The sequence below is a fragment of the Ochotona curzoniae genome, unplaced genomic scaffold, assembly GCF_017591425.1.
Source record: "Ochotona curzoniae isolate NIBS_2020 unplaced genomic scaffold, NIBS_Ocur_1.0 contig_2688, whole genome shotgun sequence".
Taxonomy (NCBI): domain Eukaryota; kingdom Metazoa; phylum Chordata; class Mammalia; order Lagomorpha; family Ochotonidae; genus Ochotona; species Ochotona curzoniae.
Window position 1 is genome coordinate 23,912,835 of NW_024465553.1, and position 23,205 is coordinate 23,936,039.

Here is a 23,205-nt window from a genome sequence, read left to right on the forward strand (position 1 = left end):
AACATGAAAGGGATACAGATAGAAAGAGACCTTTTGTTTTTTCTAGCTCACTCCCAAATGCCACAACAGCCCAGGCTGGGCCACACCAAGGCCAGGAACCAGAAGCTCCTTCAGGGTCTCCCCATGAAAAGAAGGGACTCCACCACCTGAGCCATCACCTGCTCTCCTCCAGGAAAGATGCACCATTTTGAGGATAAGGAGAATCCCACTGTTGTTGGGTCTTAGCTGAAACTCCCTTTCCGGTTGAGATTTTTCTTTAGACCTGGCATATATCACTTTTATAATTAAACATAATCTAATAAAACCTGTTAGGTTGGCTCAAAGACAACAGTGATTTACACGGTTTTATGAAAGCCCAGCTTTGTTCTGGGGATGGAAGCCTGCTGCTTGCCCTGGGCTGGGGAGGGAATGGAATGCCTGCTTTGGAGACTCACTGAGGAAATGGGAAGCTTTAGGTGGAGGCCTGCGCGCTACTGCTGAGAGCAGAAGGTTGATGTTGGCACTCTCCGGGCCTGCCACCTGGCACAAGGCAGGTGAGCCAGGGCGCTGTGCTCTGCCATGCAAACCTGGTCTCCTCTGGGAAGCAGGCTCCTCAGGTGGGCACAATTACTGATGGTTTTTATCCAAAGAAGGCAGCCCCTGGCGCCAGGTGGAAGCTGGTACTGACCGTCCGCTGAATGCCACACCCATGCCGTTTTGCTAGCACTGCCAACTAAGGCTTGTGATGATCCTAAGGGAGCTGTGACCCAGCAGAAATGAGAAAGTGAGCAAGTGGCCGCGTCGTTCTTTGGGAAGAGTTCTAGCAAACCTCCACATGTGCACCTGATTCTCCCGCCTCTATCCTTCGGTGGAGCAAACTGATTCTCTGTGTTGGAAGGAAACAAGGGGTGGCATCCTGACAGTTTTGAGTAGCCGCTGAGCGTGGTCTATGGGTGTTTCACAGGCACCATGTCTGCCTCTGACCCCATAAGAACTTGGAAAGTGCAGTAGGACAGACTGCTCATTTCAATCTGTCACCCAATATGTAGAGATTCCATAAGACACTCCAAAAGAAAGAGCCAGATGGCCAGTGTTTGTATGTGGGTTGTGTAAACATTGAATAACATGAGGAGACTTAAAATTTCACAGAAAAGTGGGATTAAAAGGTAAGCTTATTTTAGTGCAAAAAAAAAAGAGAAATCTGTGCACAATATACATTTTGAAAATTTAGTTTTATTGCAAAGTCAGATATACAGAGAGGAGACAGAGAGGAAGATCTTCTGCTTGATGATTCACTCTGCAAGTGGCCGCAAAGGCTGGAACTGAGCCAGGAGCTTCCTCTTGGTGTCCCAGATGGGTGCAGGGTCCCAAGGCTGTCCTCGACTGCTTTCCCAGGCCACAGGCAGGGAGCTGGATGGGAAACAGGGCCGCCAGGACATGAACCAGTGGCCATATGGGATCCTGGTGAGTGCAAGGCGAGGACTTCAGCTGCTAGGCTATTGTGCCATGTGCCACAATATACATTTGCCATGAAGTTTTGTCATTTTGTTTTAGAGAGGCAGAGAGAGGGGTGGGTGGAGAGAGTGAGAGCATGAGAGAGAGAGAGAGAGAATATTTGTGTGTGTGTGTGTGTGTGTGTGTGTGTGTGTGTGTGTGCGCGCGCACACGCTCATCTGCTGGTTCATTCCTCAGATGCCTACAATGGCCAGAACTAGGCAGATCTGAAGCCAGGAGGCAAGAGCTCAACCCACCTCTGCCACATGGGCGGAAGGACAATCACTAGAGCCACCGCCTGCTTTCCTCCCGAGTCTGCATTAGCAGGAAGCTGGAGTCAGGAGCTGGAGCCAGGAATCAAACCCAGGTCCTCCGGTGTAGAAGGCAGGCATCTTAACTGGCATCCTAAACATGAGGTTCAATGCCTGCCCCTGCCATGAACTTTTGGAAGACACTCACGGGCATTAGTTTCCAACTTCCATGGTACCAAAATAAAGATCATTTTTGCAGGATCTTCATATTTCTTTTAGACTATCTCTACTTGTATAATTTTAAAGAATTGTTAAAATTGTATTTAAAAGGCAGAGAGTGAAAGAAAAAGAGATTTCTGCTGGGTTACTCACCAGGTGCACATGACAGCCAGGACTGGGCCAGAGCGAAGCTGGGGATCCACTCCGAGCCTCTCATGGGGAGCCAGGGGCTCGGCTGAGTGACCCATCGTCATCTGCTGCCTCCCAGCATGCCCGTTAGGCTGGAGCGAGACGTAGCAGAGCTGGGACCTGAACCAGGGCACTGATATGAGACATGGATATCCCAAACAGGATTTTTATTACCACGCAAAACTCCTGTCCCTACCTCTCTACTTCTCCATGTTCCCTTTATATTTGACACAGCAATGGGGGAACACGGTAAGAAGGGGAGTTGTTTTACAAATGGGGAAACCGAGGCACGAAGATGAGCCAGCAAATCCATTCTTCTGAACCATAGAGCCAGCAACAGACTTAGTGCCGGAAGCCACCAAGTATTCAGGGCCTGTCCTGCATGTCAGGCTGCTGTGTAGAGGGTGTGACGTCCAGTATCTTATTTGATCCAAACGCCAGAGCTGTAAGGTGATGATAAGGATTGACTGTCTTTTACAGAGGAAGGATGGAGCTCAACTGCTGAGAGAAGTGGCCTAGGGCCACGCGGCTTCTAAGTGCTAAGCTGGACTCATCCTCAACCAGTCTGATTCCCTTTGTGCCTAACCACTGCACCACACGGCCCAGTTCATGACCCTAGATCCACATCCCCTTCATCTGCTGTTGCTGGTGCTGAATCCCTTGTTGGCCTCCCTTCTGTTCTCTTGAAGAAGCCAGCTTCCTCCCTTGCTGAATGAGAAAGTATTGACTCTCCAGAATGGGAAGGGCTCTGCAGAAAGTTCATCCACAACAACTAAGAAGAAAAAAATCCATGGATTAAAAAATTTTTCCCAAAAATAAACTTGTATTTTTCATCCCACATTTAAAAAAAAAAAGATTTATTTATTTGTTTTTGGAAAGTCAGATTTACAGAGAGAAAGAGAGATAGAGGGAAAGGTCTTCCATCTGCTGGTTCACTCCCCAGGTGGCCGCAACAGCCAGAGCTGAGCCAGTCTGAAGCCAGGAGCCAGGAGCTTCTTCCAGGTCTCCCATGTCGGTACAGGTTCCCAAGGCTTTGGGCCCTCCTCGACTGCTTTCCCAGTCCACAAGCAGGGAACTAGAAGAGAAGTGGAGCAGCCAGGATATGAAACTATGTCCATATGGGATCCTGGTGCATGCAAGGTGAGGACTTTAGTCACTAGGCTACCATGCTGGGCCCCATTCCACATTTTTTAAAGGCTCTAACCCTTTGATGAGCATTTTGGAGTTACTTGCAATTTTCGCTGTGACCTCTCACTTCCCCTTGCCTTTCAAATGGTGTCTCCACCACTCAACTCTGGCCACGTACACACAAATACACACCCAGGGACAGCGGCCGCCTGGCAGCTTGCATCCCTTCTTGCTCCAGGCAGGCTCCTGGGCATCAAGCCACTGAAAGGAATGTGGTTGCAAACAGCTCAGCTGATGACAGAGTAAGGCATGGACCTGCCATCCAGTCAGGGACTTCTGGGTAGCCCATTCACGGTGCTTGGAACTGGGGGTGCCTTTGATGCAGCTGCTGTGGATGATAACATTTGCCGCTCAAGTTGCCAGATACGGGTGGGGGGAGAGTTATCAAAGCACAGCACCTTAGGGAACCTGCTGCAAGGAGGCTTCTGGTTCTACACATTGGTTTTGCCTCTTCTGCCAATCAGGAGACGTGTGCTGTGGGGGAATAGGACACCCCTCGCAAGGGAGGGTGGTGGGGATTACAAGGGTAGGATGGGGGGCGGGGGTTGGCTGTCGAGATCTCTGCTCTGACTGGGGCCTGTCTGTCCCGGAAACCTCATCCCTCCCCACCTTGTTCTCTGGGACGATTTGGAGAGGGCCTGCATACACTCGCTGGCCTTCACAAGAAGTAGGGTTCTCGTCCAGGCTGGAAACCTCAGGCTCTGACACCTCAGGATGTGGATTCACTGTGTCCCCCTCAAACACACCCCCCCCCCGGCCCTCCAGGCCTCCCAGCCAAGATCATCTTTCTTTCCTGTTGCCTGGGATTGGGCTGGATGTGGAAGAATTTGCTTCAGATGATCTCACATCTGTTTATAACCTTCCTGGGCCTCTGATGGCCGCATTCCTGCCCACAGAGGCCCGACTGCTGTGGGGAAGGGCAGGGGCTCCGAGCCACACAGCTTGGGGTTGAATCCTGGCTCTGTCAAGTACAGGTTGGGCCCTGTCTGCTTCAGTGTTCTGACCTACCAAACGGGGGTAAGGAGAGTGGCTGCCTCTCGGAGTGCTTTTGCAGAGTAGATGGGCTGGTGTTTGCAAATCTAGGGCCTGATGCAAAGCAAGTACTCTATAAATATTTGATCCCAGTAGCTTCAGAGCTGGAAGGTGTCACTTCCTTAGAGCAGGTGAGGAAATAGGAAAACACACAGGGAAAAGTTTTTCTAGCCAATAAGGAATGTTTCCATTACCTGCCCTAACGTGAGTGCCTTAAGCACACACTCTTCCCATTAGTTTTATTTAAAAAAGAAAAAAAAAAGATTTTATTTATCCATCTGAAAGGCAGAGTTACAGAGAAAGATTTTCTCTCTGCTGATTCGCTCCCCACATGGCTGCTACAGCTGGAGCGGGGCCTATATAAAACCAGGAGCTTCATCTGGGTCTCCCATGAGGGTGTAGGGAAATTTCCCAGCACATTAGCAGGGAGCTGGATCAGAAGTGGAGCAGCCAGGACTGGAAGCAGCATCACAGATTGCAGCTTTACTTGCCATGATACAGCGCCAGCCCCAGGCCCATCCCACAGATAACATCCATTCAGCACTTGATCTTAGCCAAAAGGCTGAGAAGCGCTAATAACATCCATTCAGGAAGCATTTGTCTGATTAAACGGCTGTGCACTGGTGGGACTGTCTCATTTTGCTCTGCACCTGAACAGTGTGCAGAAGGTAAGTGATTACAGCAGCATGTGCGGTTCACCTGCGTCTTGAGGATCATGAGCTTCCTGGGGGAAGGATGCTCGCTGCATTGTGGATCTCAGTGATTGATGCACAGACAGGCTGTAGCAGCAGGGGATCTCAGTCTGTGTGTCCCCTGGGGGTCACACCTGGCATGGCCAGCGGAGGCCTTGGGACAGGTGTCCTCCAGGTCACCAGGAGTCTTCTGGACTGGCTCAGAGTTCTATCATCGAGCTGGTCCCTTCCAAGAGCAAGGACAGATGTCTTGATTGTCTTGACAAGGGCACAGGTGGGCCCTCAGCAGTTTAAGGTTGTGGATCTGATATCGCCTTCGAGAGGTCCACACTTCCTCTGTGATGTCTGAGGCTTCCTCATCTTTAGTATTTATCACAGACACTTTTGGATCTTTCAGCCAGGAGTGGCAATCAAGACCACAAACCTCTCCGCTCTACCAACCATCACCCCCTGAGCAGGGAAGGTGAACCAACACATCAGTCTGTTAGTCTTGTGGGGTGTCCTCTGCAGCCCAGGGTCAAGTGTGGACTGATTCGCATGTTGGGAGCCTACAGTGGAAGTGGGCCGTTGAGCGATTTCTCTATTCTGCTTGTAAAATTTATTTATTTGAAGGGCTGAGTAGCAGAGGTGTGGGAGAGATCTTCCATCTGCTGGTTCACTTCCCAGTTATCTCTAAGAGTTAGGTGGGTCTGGCATGGGTAGCCTGTGGCTAAATTCCTCATTTTACATGCATCAAGATCCTATATGGGCGCCTGTTCGTATATCCTGGTTGGCCTGCTTCCCATCCAGTTCTCTGCTTGTGGCCTGGGAAAGCAGTAGAGGATGGCCTAAAACCTTGGAACTCTGCACCCACGTGGGAGACCTGGAAATATTTTTTTGCTCCTGGCTTCGGAACAGCTCAGCTGTAGCCGCTGCAACTGCTTGGGGAGTGAACCAATGGATGGAAGATCTTTGTTTCTCCCTCTCTCTGTGATTCTGACTTCCCAACAAAAATAAATGCACATATAAAAAAAGAGAGTTGGGGCTGGGCTGACCTGGCCCAAAACCAGGAGCCAGGAGCTTCTTCTGAATCCTCTATGTAGACCCAAGCACTTGAGCTGTCCTCCGTTGCTTTCTCAGGCACATTAGCAGAGAGCTGAATGGGACACAGAGCAGCTGGGACTTGACCAGAAAAGTCACCACTCCCTGTTGCTGGCACCTGCCATGGAGGCTTGTTCAAGCATGTCAGCTCCTCCAGCTTCTCAGAGAGCGCTTCAGGAGGCTCATGCAAGAATGAAATGAAAAGGTGTTGATTTGGGGGTCAAGACATTTTGAAATTGATGCACATTTTTTTGAAAAGTATAGAGTACCCTCCTCTACGCTCTTGCCTCTAAAGTCCCATCACCCTTTGTTTATGCCTCTCTCTTGACACTGGCATAATTCTATCTCATTGACTCATTATTTATACCAGGTCTCAGGCAGCTGAGAGCAGTGTTTATATCTGTTTCGCATTTATGTCCTCTGTCACAGTGCCTGGCTTGGGAAAACCCTCTCATTATTTTTAAATAAATGACAGTAATTATTTTATGTGATGATTATCAGAGCGGTTAATAACAAGGAGTCTGCCAGCAAATAGGTGCTCAATGAATATTTGTTTTTAGTCTTTTTAATTTATGCTTAGTTTTTGTATTTTACTTTAAGTTTATTGAGGCATCATTTAGATGCAGTAAAATTCACCTTTTTTGCATGTACGTTTGTATCGGTTTTTGCTTTTACCGCTTGAAGTTTCTATATATTTGAAACACACACACACACACACACAGAGTACGCTCCCATCCATTGGTTTGTCTTCCAAATGCTTGCAATGACTAAAACAGACCCATGCTGAAGCTGGCATCCAAGAACTCAATTACTTGAACCATCACTGTTGCCTCCCATGGTGCCTATTAGCAGAAAGCTGGAGTCAGGAGCATGACTCAGGTATCAAATTCAGGTATTACAATTCACCATTAGATGCATATACAATTCGCCATTAGATCAAATGTCTGCCCTGTTTCTATAGAGTTTGATAAATCTATACAGTTGAATAACCATCACCATCATCACCTCCAAAAATTCCCTCACACTAATTTGCCACGTAATAATGTAACCCATGCCTCCTTTTTTTTATATAATATGCATTCTCCCATAGACCGTGAGAAAATTTTGTACCCAAATAAGCACATATTTTTAAATTTCATTTTCCATAAATTTTCTGATGTACCACCATTCAACGTGTAGTGATCAGTTGAGGATAATTAATCTTTCATGTCAGACATGGTTTCTCTCTTTGTTAGAAGCACTCAATTCTTTCTACGAGCTATTTTGCAATATCAAGTAATTATCGTCAACCATGATCCACCTGCTGTGCCGTTGAACCTTCAATGCTCTTCCTTCTGTCTGGTTGCACCCCTGTACAAGTTAACCATCCTTGCTCGGCCCCTGCTTCCCCACACCTTTCCCAGGCTCCCTGACCACTCTTTGTGAGATCAAGTCTCCAGCCTCCCTGTATAAGGGAGAACATGTGAGATTTGTCTTTCTGTGCCCAACTCATTTCACTTAGCGTAAGTTCCTCCAATTCCAAGTGTGTTGTTACAAATAATAGCATTCCTGGGCTGGGTGCGATAATGTAGCGGCTAAAAGTCCTCACTTTGCACACACCAGGATCCCATAAGGGTGCCGGTTCTAATCCTGGTGATCCTGCTTCCCAAGCAGTTCTCTACTTGTGGCCTGGGAAAGCAGTCATGGATGGTCTAAGGTCTTGGGACGCTGCAACAAGGGGGAAAACCGGAAGAGGCTCTGGCTCCTGGCTTCGGACGGGCTCAGCTGCAGTCGTTACAGCCGCTTAGGGAGTAAATCATCAGCAGGAAGATCTTTCTCTCTGTCTCTCCTCCTCTTTGTATATTTGACTGTCCAATAAAAATTAAATCTTAAAAAAAATAACAGCATTCCATTATTATTTAATAACAATAACATTTCCTATGCTTTCCCCTTTTCTGGAATGTCGTAGTAGTGGAATCACACAGAATGTAGCCTTTTTTCACTTAGTGTGATGTGTTTGTGACTTGCCCACATGATGCGTATAATGCTTTCCCTTCTTGTCACTGCGTGGTATTCTACTTTGTAAATATGCTAGTTTTGTACATTCACCAGCAGATGAATATGCTTGATCCTGTATCCATTGTGGTTTAATTTGCATTCAAGAAGGCCACTACGTGTGGGCGTGTGGTTGCATGGAGTTTTGCATGTGGACAATTATTTTTCGTATCACTTAGGAGCAGGATTACGGGGTCATATTTTTTATTATGTAAGAAACTGTCCAATTGCTTGCCAAAGTGAAGCACAAGAGTTGCAGTTGCTGCGGGTTCTGATTGGCACGTGTCATCGTCTGGTTGGTTTTTCTAAATGGATGCTAATCGGTGTGGTATCCATTGTGTATTTTTTTTCATTGTGTGTGTGTGTGTGTTTTAATTAATTCATTAGAGAGGCAGAGAGAGACAGAAAAAGATCCAGAGCTTCTGCTTACTGATTCACCCTCCACATGCTGTCAATGGCTGAGACTAGATTGGGGGCAGCAGGGAGCCTGGAACTCTATTCAGGTTTCCCCTAGGGGTGGTAGGAGGCCAATAACAGAACCGTCACTGCTGATTCAGGCAGGAAACCCAGGTACTCTGACATGGAATGCCAGCATCTTCGTTTCTAGGCCAAATTTCTGAACCCATTGTTTTCATTTTCAATTTCCTAATGACAAGTGAATTAAACATATTTTTTTAAAGATTTATTTGTTTGTTATTGAAAAGGCAAATATACAGAGAGAAGGAGAAACAGAGAGGAAGATTTTCCATCCAATGATTCACTCCCCAAGTGGCCGCAAGGGCTGGAGCTGAGCTGATCCAAAGCCAGGAGCCAGGAGCCACGAGCCAGGAGCTTCTTCCAGGTCTCCCACTTGGGTGCAAGGTACCAAAGCTTGGGGCAGTCCTCGACTGCTTTCCCAGGCCACAAGCAGGGAGCTGGATGGGAAGCGGACCAGTAGGACATGAACCAGAACCTATATGGGCTCCTGGCACGTTCAAGGCAAGGACTTTAGCCACTAGGCTACCATGTTGAGCCTCTGAAGATCTTTAAAAAAAAAAATGCTTGTTTGCCATCCTGTGTCTTGATGAAGCAGCTGCCTAAGTATTTTCCTAATTTTTTGTATCCTGGGCCCAGTGTGATGGCCTGGGAAAGCAGTAGAAAACAGCCCAAAGTCTTTGAACACTACACTCACGTGGGAGACCAGGAAGAAGCTTCAGGCTGTGGATCAGCTCAACTCTCGCTGGCTGCTGCAACCACTTGGGAAGTGAAGCAGTGGACAGATGATCTTTCTCTCTGTAAATCTGCCTTTCCAATTAAAAAAAAAAACAAAAAAAAATTTAAAAGATTTTGTGTTCTGGAAGAATGTCTGGCACGGTGGATTGATACTACTTGGGATGCTGGTATCCCATGTCAGAGCGTGTGGCTTTGAGTCCTGTCTCCACTGCTGATTCCAGCATTTTGCTCTTGCGCACCCTGGAGTGTGTGTTGTGGGCATTTTGGGAGTGAATCATCAGCTAGAAAATATCTCTCCCTTTCTTTCTGTGTGTGTTTCAAATATTTAAAAAAGAATAGTAATAAACAGAAGATTTTGTTGCTCATTGTTTTGAGAGCTTTTTATTCTGGATAGAAGTCCCTTATCATTCACGTATTTTGCAAACATTTTGTAAGTTTGAAGCTTGTACTCTCATTCTCCTATGAGTCATTTTGAAGACCAGATGTTATTAATTCTGGTGGTAAATGTTGCTAAATTTTTCTTTTATAATACCTGATATTTCGCTGAACTGTACTTTTTGACATTGTACAATAAAACACTGTGCTTGACTCAATGTCACAAATATTTTCCTCTTTTTTACTCAGGAGATTATAAAGCTGTTTTATATTTAGATATCTATGTACATAGAACTATTTTGAGTTAATTTCTCTCTATGGTATGAGATATAAGTTGTGGTTCACTTTTTAATTTTTTCACTTGGATGCCCAGTTGCTCCAGCACCGTAAGTTGAAAAGACTCTCCTTGTCATTAAGTTGCATTTGTACTTGAGTCAGACATCGGTTGACTAGACTCAGTTCCATCTATATGTGTGTCTGTCCTTTTGTCATCTGGAGTTATCTTGATGACTGTAGCTTTATGGTAACTTTTTTTTAAATGATCAATTTCTTCTTATTGGAAGAGCAAGTTTACAAAGAGAAGGAAAGACACGTGGAGAAAGATCTTCTATTCACTGTTTCACTCCCCCAAAGGCCATAATGGCTTGAGCTGAGCAGATTTGAAGCCAGGAACCAGAAGTGTCTTCTGGCTCTCTCACTTGGGTGGAGGTACCCAAGGGCTTGGGCCCTCATCCACCTCCCTCCCAGGCTTTGGGAAGTAGAGCTCCCAGGACGTGAATTGGTGCCCATGTAGGATCCCAGCTCTTGCAGGCAGAGGATTAGCCGGTTGAGCCATCATGTTTGACTCCTGTGGTAACTTTTGAAATCAGGTAACATGAGTCTTCCAGATTTTTTTTTCTTTAAATTATTTACAGTGTTCTATTTCCTTTGCCCTCCCATAAACATTTTAGAACTAACTGGTTGATTCCTACCAACAAAGCCCTGGCTGGACTTTCATGGACATGGCATTAAATTTATAAATCAATGCAAGTAGTGCTGATATCTGAACGATTTTGAATTTTCTGACCCTTAGGAGTGGTATATTGCTTTGTTTAGTTATGTCTTTTCTTGTACTTTTCACTTTATGGATTTTTGCATATGTCTTGATATTTTATAGATAAATATTTAATGAGTTTGAGGAGTTCTGTTGTTCAATGAAAGTGTTGAATTTGTGAGTAAACAGATTCAACCTACTTCTGAGTCCTTGTCTTCCTTACATAATGAGACATAAGCTGCTGAATAGAGGTGGAAAATTCAACAAAGCCTTGGATATGGACAGGCCAGCCGTGAGGCAAAGAGGTCTGAGTACAACTCCAGGAGGCAAGAAACCTGGGTTTCACTGGACACTCTGCCTGCACATTCTTCTTTTTAAAAATAATTATTTAAGAAGCAGAAAGAGAGAGACAAAGAACTGGAGTTCCCATCTGTTGTATGCTCCCCAGATGGCCTGTAATGGCCAGGTCTGGGTCCTACCACAGCCAGGACCTCCATTCAGGTCTCCCACGTGGGTAGCAGGAGCACCGGATCACTTGAGCTCTCATTACTGCCTCCCAGGGTCTGTCTTAATGAGAAGCTAGAACTGGGAGTCAACTCTGGGATTGTAACCCAGGCACTGATATGAAATATGGGCATCTTTTTTTTTTTTTTTAAAGATTTCTTTATTTGAAAGTCAGAGAGAGAGAGAGAGTGATCTTCCATCCTTGCACCTGCTCATTTGCTCTCCAGATGGCTACAATGGCCAGGGCCCAGGGCTAGGCCAGGCCTGAGCCAGGAGCCAGAAGCTCCCGCTTGGCCTCCTAGATGGGCTGCTGAGGCCCAAACATTTGGATCATCTTTTGTTACTTTTCCCAGGCTGTTGGCAGGGAGCTGGGTTGGAAGTGGAGCAGCCAGGATGTGAACTAGGACTTGGAATCACCACTCTGGGATGTGAGTGTCTTAACCCTTTCTGCACATCCTGTAACTGTGGGTAGCTCCTTTTCGCTGAGCAGTATCTGCCTCTTAGCTCAAATTGTACATTATGAAGTCTACCTCTTTAGGGGCCTCTCTGGTTTTCTCTGAAGTTGCCTGATTTGAAGGTGCTAAGTAGCCTGTCTAACCAACCATTTCTCTCACCTATGGGCCTGGTTTGCTTCTTAACCTACCTCTTCACACCTCTTTTTTGAGTCCTTTGAGTAAGATATGATATTTTCACAAGACCCTTTTCCCATGTGCTCTCTGTGGGGCAATCTGTGCTTTGGAAAAATAGATGCTTGCATCTGTTGCATGCAATTAACATGCACTAATTGAGCAACTACTGTGTACAGTGTGTCTTTGGACCTCCACAGTGAAAATGGTATCCTTCCCTTGAAGGACTTGTACCGTGAAAGCCAATGAGGTTGTCCAAGTCAACTCTGCGTGGAAGTGGAGCTGGAAAGCAGGTGTGAAGGTTGCATGCTGCTTGTCAATGTTTTTATAATGACAAAGAAACCACACTTAATGTGGATTTTCCTTTTTGCCAGGGTGATACAAGGAATACAACCCACACACTTGACACTGAGAGATACTGCATGTTATTTGTAAATAACAAAACCTGGTTCACAGTTACACCGTGCACGTTATCCATCCTCTCCTATAGCTTCATTCAGTCAGTGCAGCAAGTTTATGTGGTGGGTATACTAAGCAAGAAACCTCTCTGCCCTCATGGAGAACTCCAATCAATTTTATTTCTTGTTCACATCATGGACATGTAAACCAGGCTAAGTCATGAGGGGACAGTTTGCTCCCTACTGTCCTACAGAAAAACGGGTTCTCATTACAGTCCCATCAGTGAGTCCCAGGGTTTGACCGTGGGCCCCACCCTGTTCATTCTGGGAGGTTGAGGAAAGCATAAAAGCATGGTGGGGAAGGTCTGTATGGTCAGAGGTTTGCCCGGCATTCTGTTCATACAGTCACCTGGCCTCTCCTGGCGGTGAAGGTGAACTGGCTGGGTCCTCCAAGCTGAACACACAGGAGGGATCGGATGCATACTGTCAGGCCCATGAAGTCAGTGGCACTGGGGTCCAGGATGTCTCCCCCTTTTACAGATAGGAAAACTGAGCCTCCAAGTTAGGAAAATACAGTTAGCAAGCAAGGGGGGCGGGTCACAATTTCAGCCTTGGTCTTCTATCTTGAGACAACGGGGATAAATACTAGTAGCATTAGTGATCATATCCCATCATGTATGGTGGGGAGCTGGTAGTAACAGGCAGTGTTCCTAAGGGTCTTGGTAAATCAGCTTTCTGTCCTAGTGCTGGGTTTCACTACCTGGTCCTAGCAAGAGCTGTGGGCTGTAAAGTGGCACCATGAGCCAAGTGCTTCCCAATGGGCAAGCCCAGGGAAGGGGGCTGGACTCACTTGGGGTGATTCACAGCAGCAAATGCCTGCTGGGCTGTGCTTGTCTTTGCACGCCTGGGGCTGCCCCTTGAGAGCACCTGCCCAGTGTCCCCAGAGAACAGGCCATTGGAGCCAGGCCCAGCGCCTTGGCCACAGACAAGAAAATCTCTGGTCAGCGCTTGTTCCCATGGGAGTCCTTGTGGCCCCCGAGCAACTTTTAAAATATGAATTTTAATTTGGCAATTTGAAAGGCTCTAACATGAATGAATAAGTAAATTGGCACCCATAACTTATATATTATTTATGGGCTAGACTTTTTAAATAGCTCTTTTTATTTTTGTGGCAGAGATGTTGAGATGGAAACTCTTCTGTGACTGACATTTCTGTGACACAGAAAACAAAATATAAAAGACTTCTCAGCTAAGTAGGGGAGGACTTCCCTGTCTGGGAGAGTTCTGAGTAAGAAGTTGCTTCTTTCATCAATTTTTTAAATTATATGTATTTACTTGAGAGGCAGAGAGAGGAAGAGTTTTGAGACAGAGTGAGAGCTCCAATCCAAGGGTTCACTTTCCCATATGCCCACAGTCACTAGGGCTGGGCCAAAGACAGGAGACGGGAACTTAGTGCAGGTCTCTCACAGTTGTGGCAGGGACTCAAGGACTCGAGCCATTCCTGCTGCCTCCCAAGGGTGTGCAGGAAGCTGGAGGGAGAAGCCAGAGATGGAAACGGAAGCCCAGGACTGATGGATGTGGATGCCTCACTGGCATCTTAAGACAAGGTTAGCCTCCTGCCCCTCCTCCACTTGGGTGAGGACATGGAGCTTAGGATTGTTTCGGAACTGATCTTAGAGGTTTAAGAGTATGTGGAGATTTGGAGGAACTTGGCCATGCCTCTGCCTACTCATTCTGCCGTACAATTTTTAGTTTCTTCTTCCATAAATCTCATGTTCATGTTCTGGGCAATTTTGTCCAGAAGGTTAGCTTTAAAAGAAGGTATGAGGTTGGGGGAAGGGAGGATGGCAAGGAGAAGGTTATTTAAGGTGAAAAAGACTTGAGCACATTGAAGTGGAGGCAGAAGGGAGAGGAAGTTAAAAATTCATCTCCCTCCAGGATTTAAGGGATAAACAGGAGGAAGCATGATGAGGGGTGCTGGGCAGGGGTCCTTCCCTGAGCCGGTCTCCACTGCCCCCTCTTCTTGGGCCTGGAGGCAGTGCAGAGAGGGGCTGTCTGGAGAGGAGGAATAAGGCTGCCCCATCCGATTCTGCAAAACTGTTCTATTTTCTCATTGTTTGAAAGCCCTCTTTGTTTCCCATTACAAAGGAGAGCAGGGAAATGCTAAGTTTCAATGTGTATGATGTGGCACACCTGTAATTAGTCGCAGAGGTGCTTGACCTCACAGTGATGGTGGGGAGAAGGGGGCGGTCCATGGAACCTTCTGGTGGGAGCAAATGTAGCATGAGAACAGCACAGCATCAAGTGAGGCTCTGGCTTAGATATGTGCCTGCAGAGTAGGGGTGTGTCCTTCCCAGGGGCTGTGGTGGCAGGGGCGGAGGGTGGACAGGCAGGATCATTGCAACGAGTCCAGGTAGGAAGAAGTGAGGGCTAAAGTGAAGGGGACACTTTGGGACATCAAGGGCAGTGAATTAAAAACAAAAACAAAAACCCCAAAACAAAAAAACACTTCGTAGAGGCGAGTGTTGTACAACTACCAAGTGCTGGAACTCAGTAATGGGATGACTGAGCATGAGAGTACATAGATCAGAGGACAGGGAGGGATGGAAACACTTTAAGAGGGACAGGGTTTGCGATGATGTCTCTATCAGGAGGGTGATATTTACTGAGCACCTGTTATGTTCCAGGCTCTGGAATGCGATAATCAACAACATAGGTCTCTGGCTGCTGTCTATGAATCCAGGCAGGAAAAGAAAAAAATATGATACCAGGAGATGTATGGGACACTACAGTCATGCTATGCGGTCAAGTGGAGTGTTGAGACCAAGGTTATTGGGGACCTAGGTTGTAGGTGATCGGGGAGGACTTCCACAGTGGAGCCATGTCTGAGACCCGAGGAATGAGAAGGGGCCAGCTTTGCCAATGTGCTCCAGGAAGTGTTGGTCAGGCAGAGGGCGCTGTGCTCTAGGAAGTGTGGGCCAGGCAGAGGGCGCTGTGCTTCAGGAAGTGTGCATCAGGCAGAGGGCGCTGTGCTCCAGGAAGTGTGCGTCAGGCAGAGGGCGCTGTGCTCCAGGAAGTGTGCGTCAGGCAGAGGGCGCTGTGCTTCAGGAAGTGTGCATCAGGCAGAGGGCGCTGTACTCCAGCAAGTGTGGGTCAGGCAGAGGGCGCTGTGCTCCAGGAAGTGTGGGTCAGGCAGAGGGCGCTGTGCTCCAGGAAGTGTGCGTCAGGCAGAGGGCGCTGTGCTCCAGGAAGTGTGCATCAGGCAGAGGGCGCTGTGCTCCAGGAAGTGTGGGTCAGGCAGAGGGCGCTGTGCTCCAGGAAGTGTGCGTCAGGCAGAGGGCGCTGTGCTCCAGGAAGTGTGCGTCAGGCAGAGGGCGCTGTGCTCCAGGAAGTGTGCATCAGGCAGAGGGCATGGCGCCCTCCAGATCCCTGGCCTGGAGGGGAAAGGGCGGGCTGGTAGAACTAAAAGAGGTTTGCAGGTTGCGTGGAGTGAATGTAGTGGGGAGATGAGTGGGTGAAGCTTTGAGAGGGAGGTGGAAGCCAGACTATACCCAGCACCAGGATCATGGTAAGGGGTTGGCTTTTACTCCAAATCCAGATGTTACTGGGATGTATGGCTGTAGTTTCCAAACTTACCATTAAATGTAAATTATATCAAGATGTTTTAGAGAGAATAGTTTGAACTTGCCTAAGTAGGTCCCCCAGGTCAGCCCCGACTAGAGAATTCCCACTTGCTCCATCTCCTTCCTCCTTTGCATCATGTCCCCTCCTCCACTCCCAGCACCACTAAAAGATAGGCTCATGTTCTTATATAACCACAGTGCCATTATCTCACCCCCACGCAATTGACTCTAATTCCTGGTTATCATGCGATATTGAGTGTGTAATTCACATTTCTATGGCTGCCTCAATAAATGGGTTTTGATGGTTGTTTTATTCAAGATGCAAGCCAGGTACACAGCATAGTCTGTTATTACAGCTCTCAAGTCTCTTCTCTACAGTATCCCCAATTCATCCCCACGCCACACCTTCCTTTTTCTTTTTTTCTCTTTTAAAGCTGTTGACTATTGAAGGTACTGAGTCAGTTGTCTACAGAAAGAATCGCGTCTGGGGTTGTTTCTTTGCTCCTGTAAGTTGTCATTTTTCATACCTCTTGATTTCCTGTAACTCCTGAAAGCAGTAAGTTAACTCTAAAGACTTGTGTAGATTGCTGCTCAGTGTTTTTGGTGAGACCATCACAGGTTGTATAATGCCTTCTGTGTTGCATTGTGTCAGGAGGCACACAGGATCTGCTCGGCACCAAAGGTCAATAGTGAACTAAGATGTTGGGTACTTAATCTCTCCATTGGAAAGTTGTTCATCCACCAGCTGGTCTAATTTTTTTTTTTAAGATTTATTTATTTTAATTGGAAAGTCAGATTTACAGAGAGAAAAAGAGAGATCTTCCATCCGCCGATTCACTCTCCAAAGGACCCCGACGGTGGGCTTTTTCTGGGTTCCCCATGTGGGTGCAGGGTCTCAAGTCTCTGAGCCATCCTCCACTGCTTTCCCAGGCCATAAGCAGGAATCTGGATAGGAAGTAGAGCCATTAGAATACAAACTGGTGCCCCTATGGGATCCTGGTGCATGCCAGGCGAGGGTTTTAGCCACTAGATTATGGCGTTGGGCCTGGGTCCAATGATTTTTTTAAAGATTTATTTACTTTTTATTGGAAAGTCAGATTTACAAAGAGAAGGAGAGACAGAAAGATATAAGTGGCCACGACAGTCAGAGCTGAGCTGATCCGAAGCCAGGAGCTTCTTCTAGATCTCCCATGTGGGTGCAGGGTCCAGCCTTTGGGTCGTCCTTGACTGCTTTCTCAGGACACCAGCAGGAAACTGTATGGGAAGTAGATTTGCCGGGATATGAACCAGTGCCTAAAGGGGATCCTGGTGCATGCCAGGCAAGGACTTTAGCCATTAGGTATCTCACTGAGTCTAGCCTAATGCTTTTTAAAAAGCTCTTTTTTACTTGAAATGTAGTTAGCACAGACAGATGAGAGAGAGATCCCAATGGCTGGTTTATTCCTCAGACAGCCAAATTGGTTAGAGCTGGTCCAGTTTGAAGCCAAGAGGCAGGAACTCCATCTGGGTCTCCCACATGGGTGGCAGGCGCCCAAGAACCCAAGCATTTGGTTGGGTTGCCTTCTGTTGTTCTCCAAGGTACATGAGCAGGGAGCTTCTTAGAAAACTGAACAGCCAGGATTTGAATCAGCTCCAATTTGGGATACTGAGGTCACGGATGGCGGCTTAACCTAATGCATTATACCACTGGCCCTAATATTATTTCTTAGTGATCTTTTGTGAATAAATTTATTACAGATATTACTTTGATTATTTCATGTATTTTTCACCAACTTCCCCTATTAGGACCTCACTACAGCGACTGGTGCTGTGGCACAATGGGTTCAACTGCCACCTGAGACATCAGCATACCAGTATAGGTGGTGGTTCAAATCCCAGTTGCTACATTTCTGTTTTTTTTTTTCAGATTTACTTTATTTTTGTTTGAAAGGCAGAGTTACAGAGGGGAGAGACACAGAATGAGGTCTTCTACCTTCTGTTTCCCTCCCCAAATGGCTGCAATGCCTAAAGCCAGGAGCTTCCTCCAGGTCTTCCACATGTGTGTGGGGGCCCAAGGTCTTGAGCTGCCTTCCCAGGCCATAAACAGGGAGCTGGATTGCAAGTTGAGCAGCCAGGACTAGAACCAGTGCCCATATGAGATGCCAGCAGTTGCTTGCAGAGGCTTAACTGACTATGCCACCAAGCTGACTTTACCAATGCTCCATTTCTGCTCCAGCTCCCTGATAATGTGCCTGGGAAAGCAGCGGAGGATGGCCCAAGTGCTTGGGTTCCTGCCACCCCTGTGGGTGACTGGGATGGACTTTGTGGCTCCTGGATTTGTTCTGGCCCAGCCCTGGTACAGCCATGGCCCAACCCTGGCCATGTGTGATCACTTGGGGATTGAACCAGTGAGTGGAATATTTTCTGTCCCTCTCTCTTCCCCCCTCCCAGTCTTCTCTGTCTCCCCTCCTCCCAGATCTCCCCTCCCTGTATAACTCTGCCTTTGAAATAAATAAATCAATCCTTTAAAAAAAAAAAAAAAAGACACCTGCCCTGGAGCTATAATAGTGACACCTTACCGCCTCACACAATTTTCATTTTTGTGAAAGAAGAGAAACTGAGCAAACACCTTTTCAACTCAACTGCCATGGAATGTCCTGAGCGAAGTGGGAAGTGGCTCCCTCGAAGAAGTGGGTCGGGGATGTCAGAGGACTGGGTAATAATGACTTTCTGAAAATGTAGATATTGGCCTGGAGTCCCAAGAGTAGCCAGTCTTTGAAATTTTATGTACATGTTGAGTATTCCTCATTTGAAGTATGTAGGGTCAGACATGTTTTATTTTGTTTTTTTTCTTTTCAGATTTTGGACTATTTGCATGGCACACATGCTGAGATGTCTTGGGGATGGGATCCAAATTTAAGCACAGAATTCCTTGTTTTATGTCTCTTACATACAATGCCTGGAGGCCATCCTGCCTAATTATTGGCAGTGCACCTGCCGTTTGACTGTGAGTCCATCCCGTGAGGTCAGTGCTTAGCCGTCTCGGTTTCAGGAACATTTCTGATTCTGGAATTTTGCACCATGACTGCTTAACCAGTACAAGCGAGTCTCTTCTTTCCTCTTACCTTTGGTTGTTCCAAGGTGCCAGCTGCCCCGAAACAGGATGTGAGGAGCTAACAGGTGCTATTGTTAAGACTGAAGGGGCACTGAACCAGTCCCTCAGCAGAGCCTAGTGGCACCTGTTCCCCAGTAAATCCTGTAAGGAGAGATGGAACCGTGGGGCCACAGCACCCCTCTAGCAGCTGCCCCATCACTGGAGCCAATTCTTAGTAGACAAGTTTTCCATGATGAAGGTGGACAAGTGGTGACACGTGAGCCTGAAGCCCCCGCCTGGTGACAGAAACCAGAGCAGAGAGAGACTCGGGAGCCGGAGCTGGGCCTTGAACTCAGTCCCTCTGATGGGGGACTCTGATGTGCTGACTGATGTCTTCACGGCTATACCAAACACTTGTCTTGGAGCTAGACTGTCTAGGTGGAGGTGTCTTGTGGGTACCTGACATCGAGGTGCCACATGAGAGCTTAGGGTTGGAATATAGGGGTGGGAGGAGATTGGGGTTGGTGACAGACCTCAAGTCCATATGCAGCCCTGGCCATTCCATGAGTCCTCCTTCTGTTGGAGTGAGTGTGCATGCCACGGTATTTGAGCATTCTTAGGGGTCTGTGACTATGCCATGAGATTTCCATCAGAGGAAAGCTATCAGGGTGACTTCAGGATTTAACCTCCTGACCTGGGTTGTCACAAGATGCAGGTCTGCTCAAAGTAGGCTTTGGGGTAAGCCTAAGGGTTGGTCTGGGGGAAGGTCAAGATAGACATGGTAGGTAGCAGATGGCAGATGAGAGATCAACCATTACAGAGAAAAATAAATACAGAAGAGTATGTCCAGGGCAGGCAGCCCCCAGCCTGCCTCCTGGGGCAGAGTGGACCACCCACTAGGAAGAGGCCCTTTCCTTTGGTGTGGGTCAATGAAGAGGAGTCAGTGCTGTTTCTGGAGTGGTGTGGGGTGTGGAGAGCTGGCACGTGTCCTTGCTGTGCCCCCAGCAGCACCCTGCTGCCATGCTGCTGCTTCTCCAACTGTTTGCTTGGCTCCTCACCACCCCAGGGATGCACGGGGGACAGCATCAGAGGCTGCGATCTGTGTTCTCACGTGAAGCCACTTTCCAGGCACATGTGTGCCAGGTGGGGGTGCCAGGTTGTGACGGAAATGGTGAGAGCTGGGGCGGGGGGCGGGGAAGAGCACGGGAGCTTTTAGCGAGTCCCCTCCAGAACGTTGAATACCAGACAGACAAGCAGATGTCCCTGGTCATGAAGCCACACACGTACACACCCACAACTCACTCACTCACTCACTCGCTTACTTGGGCAAGGGTCTGGTGACTGACCCCAGGACTTTGCAGGGGCCTGAGGCTGAGCTGGGTCAGGACGGGGTGGTGAGCAGAGAGGGTGCTACTTCTTAGGTCCTGGGTTGACTGACAGGGCCGTGAGGGATGGTTTAGAGTCTAATTTTAGTTCCATATTTGTAGTCTCACATGACTCACGGAGGGCTGTGCGAGACACGTAGATGAATTACCACCTTGAAGACATGACCAGGTCCTTTCAGAGTCACGTCCCCTCAGCTGGTAACTTTCAGGTCACGTCTGTGACCCCACCCCCGGTTCAGCAAACTGTGCTACTTCCTCAGTCGGAGTCATTTTTGTGGTAGACACAGGTGACACCGAAGAGGCCCAGGGTTGGACTCAGCTTCAGGTGATCTTTGGCGGGGAGGGAGGTTCTTCTGGAAGAATCCCCTGGAGCTCTCCGCTGTTCTTACTTTCCTCCTCTCTGCCTTGACTCTGGGAGCTGCTGTGCCTGTGTTCAGCCCCACTCCACCCGTGGCCTTGATGGTGATGGATGCCAGCAACGGGGGCGGGAGCAGGGAAGAAGACAGCCTCACTTTCCTTGTGGAACCTTCTTTTCTTGCCAGTTTGCTTTCAGGGACTCAGCTTTTCCAAAAACCAAGAAACACAGAGCCCATAGAATAATTGTGTATCAGATGCATGAAGGTATTCTGCCTGCTGCTGGCAGAACTGCAGCCTGGCTGCCACCTGCCCAGAGCCTGTAGTAGCAGGAGGGACCACATTTCCCAGCTCTCTGCTGCCCCTGTGGCTATCCATCTTGCTTGGGGACAACAGGCTCACTGGTCTTCCTGGCAGGCTCATGTTTCCTGGGCGGGCTTATTTACAGAGTCACAGTGAAGGTAATCTCACTCCCCTGCCCTGGCCTGGGCCTCTCTTGGCCAGTCTTAAATATAGCCCAGGATGAAGGGAGAGAGCCAGGGTCTGGTTACGGCCCGTGCCCGGGGCCTGAGCTCACCCTGCCCCCCACGTCTGACTGCTGGGTGGGCTTGTGGTGCCTGCAGGAGGTAGCCAGCCAGCCATGCTGTCTCTGGCTCTGAGCTTGTGGGTGATAATTCCCCTTAAGGAAAGGGGCCAGGTATGGGGAGTTGGGAACCCTTCCCAGCTTTTTGTCCAGCAGTTGAGGGGACATAGTGGCCCTGGGAAGCTGCTTGTGCCTGTGTGGAGAACAGGCCGTTCCAAAAGACAGAAGCAGCCTGGGGTACGGGCCTGGCATTGTCATGCATCCTGAGTCCAGTGTAATGACTGATTTTTCCATACCTTGAACTTGCTCCTGCTCCAGTGTGGCAGACACCTTTGCCCAGCCCTGGCAGCCGGGGATCCAGTGTGGCACCTTGCATGCCCAGGTGCTGGGTTCTTTCCCAAGCTGTTTCCCTAAACCCCATCCAGTGGATGAAGATGAACGGGGCTATGGTTCGGTCTTTGCTGCTAGCCACAGCAATCATTTGCTTCATGACCTTGGGGTCTTTGGCCTTGGTTGACTTCTCCCTTGTGCAGTTCAAGTGGATAATCCTGGCTGCTGTCTTACCTCGAAGGGATGCTGTGGGATTTGTTCATCAGGCTTGGAAGAGAAAGTCAATGACTCTGAAATGAGGGCAGGCAGGGGTTGGAGCACACACACTCTGCGTTGTGTGCATGTCCCAGCAAGTGTCAACATGCTAGCTGGGTGTGTGTGTGCGCACGCATGCGCATTTGTGCAGATGCTGTGTGTGGGGTGTGTGGCTCACATCTCAGCCCACTAGTTGTCGACACTTGTCGTCTGTCTGCTTCACAGCTCTCTGGGGTGGGGAGCCCCTGGCCCTGTTTCTTCTCATAGACTTGATCTTGACATTCCCTTCAACTCCTGATAGAAATACAGTGGCAGGCACAGTGGAGGAAAGACCCCTGGCACTCAGGCCCCGGCTCTGCCTCCCAGCCATCTGTCTCACGTTCCTCAAATGCCACCTGCCACCTCCAGTTACTGCTGGTTTTTTTTTTTTTTAAAAAGATTTATTTATTTTTTATTACAAAGTCAGATATACAGAGAGGAGGAGAGATAGAGAGGAAGATCCTCTGTCCGATGATTCACTCCCCAAGTGAGTGCAATGGCTGGTGCTATGCCGATCCAAAGCCAGGAGCCAGGAACCTCTTCCGGGTCTCCCACATGGGTGCAGGGTCCCAAAGACTTTGGGCCATCCTCAACCGCATTCCCAGGCCATAAGCAGGGAGCTGGATGGGAAGTGGAGCTGCCAGGATTGGATCCCATATGGGATCCCGGAATTTTCAAGGCAAGGACTTCAGCCGCTAGGCCACGGCGCCGGGCCATTTCTTTCCTTTTTTTTTTTTTTTTTAATCCTATTTATTGGAAAGGCAGAAAGAAGATACAGATAAAGCTCTCCTCCACTGGTTCACACCCCCAAAGACCTGCCACAGCCAGAGCAGGGTTGGCGTGGAAGCCAGGAGCCAGGGACTCAACCCATGTCTCCACGTGAGCAACAGGAACTTAAGTGCTTGAGGAAGCGGAGCTGGAATTTGAACTCACAAACTCCAGCAGAGAATGTGGCTGTCTTGAATCAGTATCTGAACCACTAGGCAAAATGCCTACCCCTTGAGTTACCTTTTTTGAAAAATATATTTATTTTACTTATTTGAAGGCCGAGAGACATAGAGTGTGTGTGAGAGAGCGAGAGAGAGAAATCTTGCACCCACTCGTTTGCTTCACAAATGGCCACAAGGGCCAGGACTGGGTCAGGCCAAAGCAAGGAGCCTGGAGCCAGAAGCCAGGAACTTCTTCTGGGTCTCCCATGGGGGGGGTGCAAGGACTTGGACCAGTCTCTGCTGCTTTTCCAGGCTATAAGCAGGGAGC

General features: G+C 48.2%; 1 protein-coding gene across 1 annotated transcript in view; it reads left to right on the top strand.

Annotated features, from left to right (window-relative positions):
• The window catches only part of SPTB (spectrin beta, erythrocytic), a 118,631-nt gene that overhangs the window by 36,353 nt on the left and 59,073 nt on the right, over nt 1–23,205 (top strand). The window lies entirely within an intron of this gene.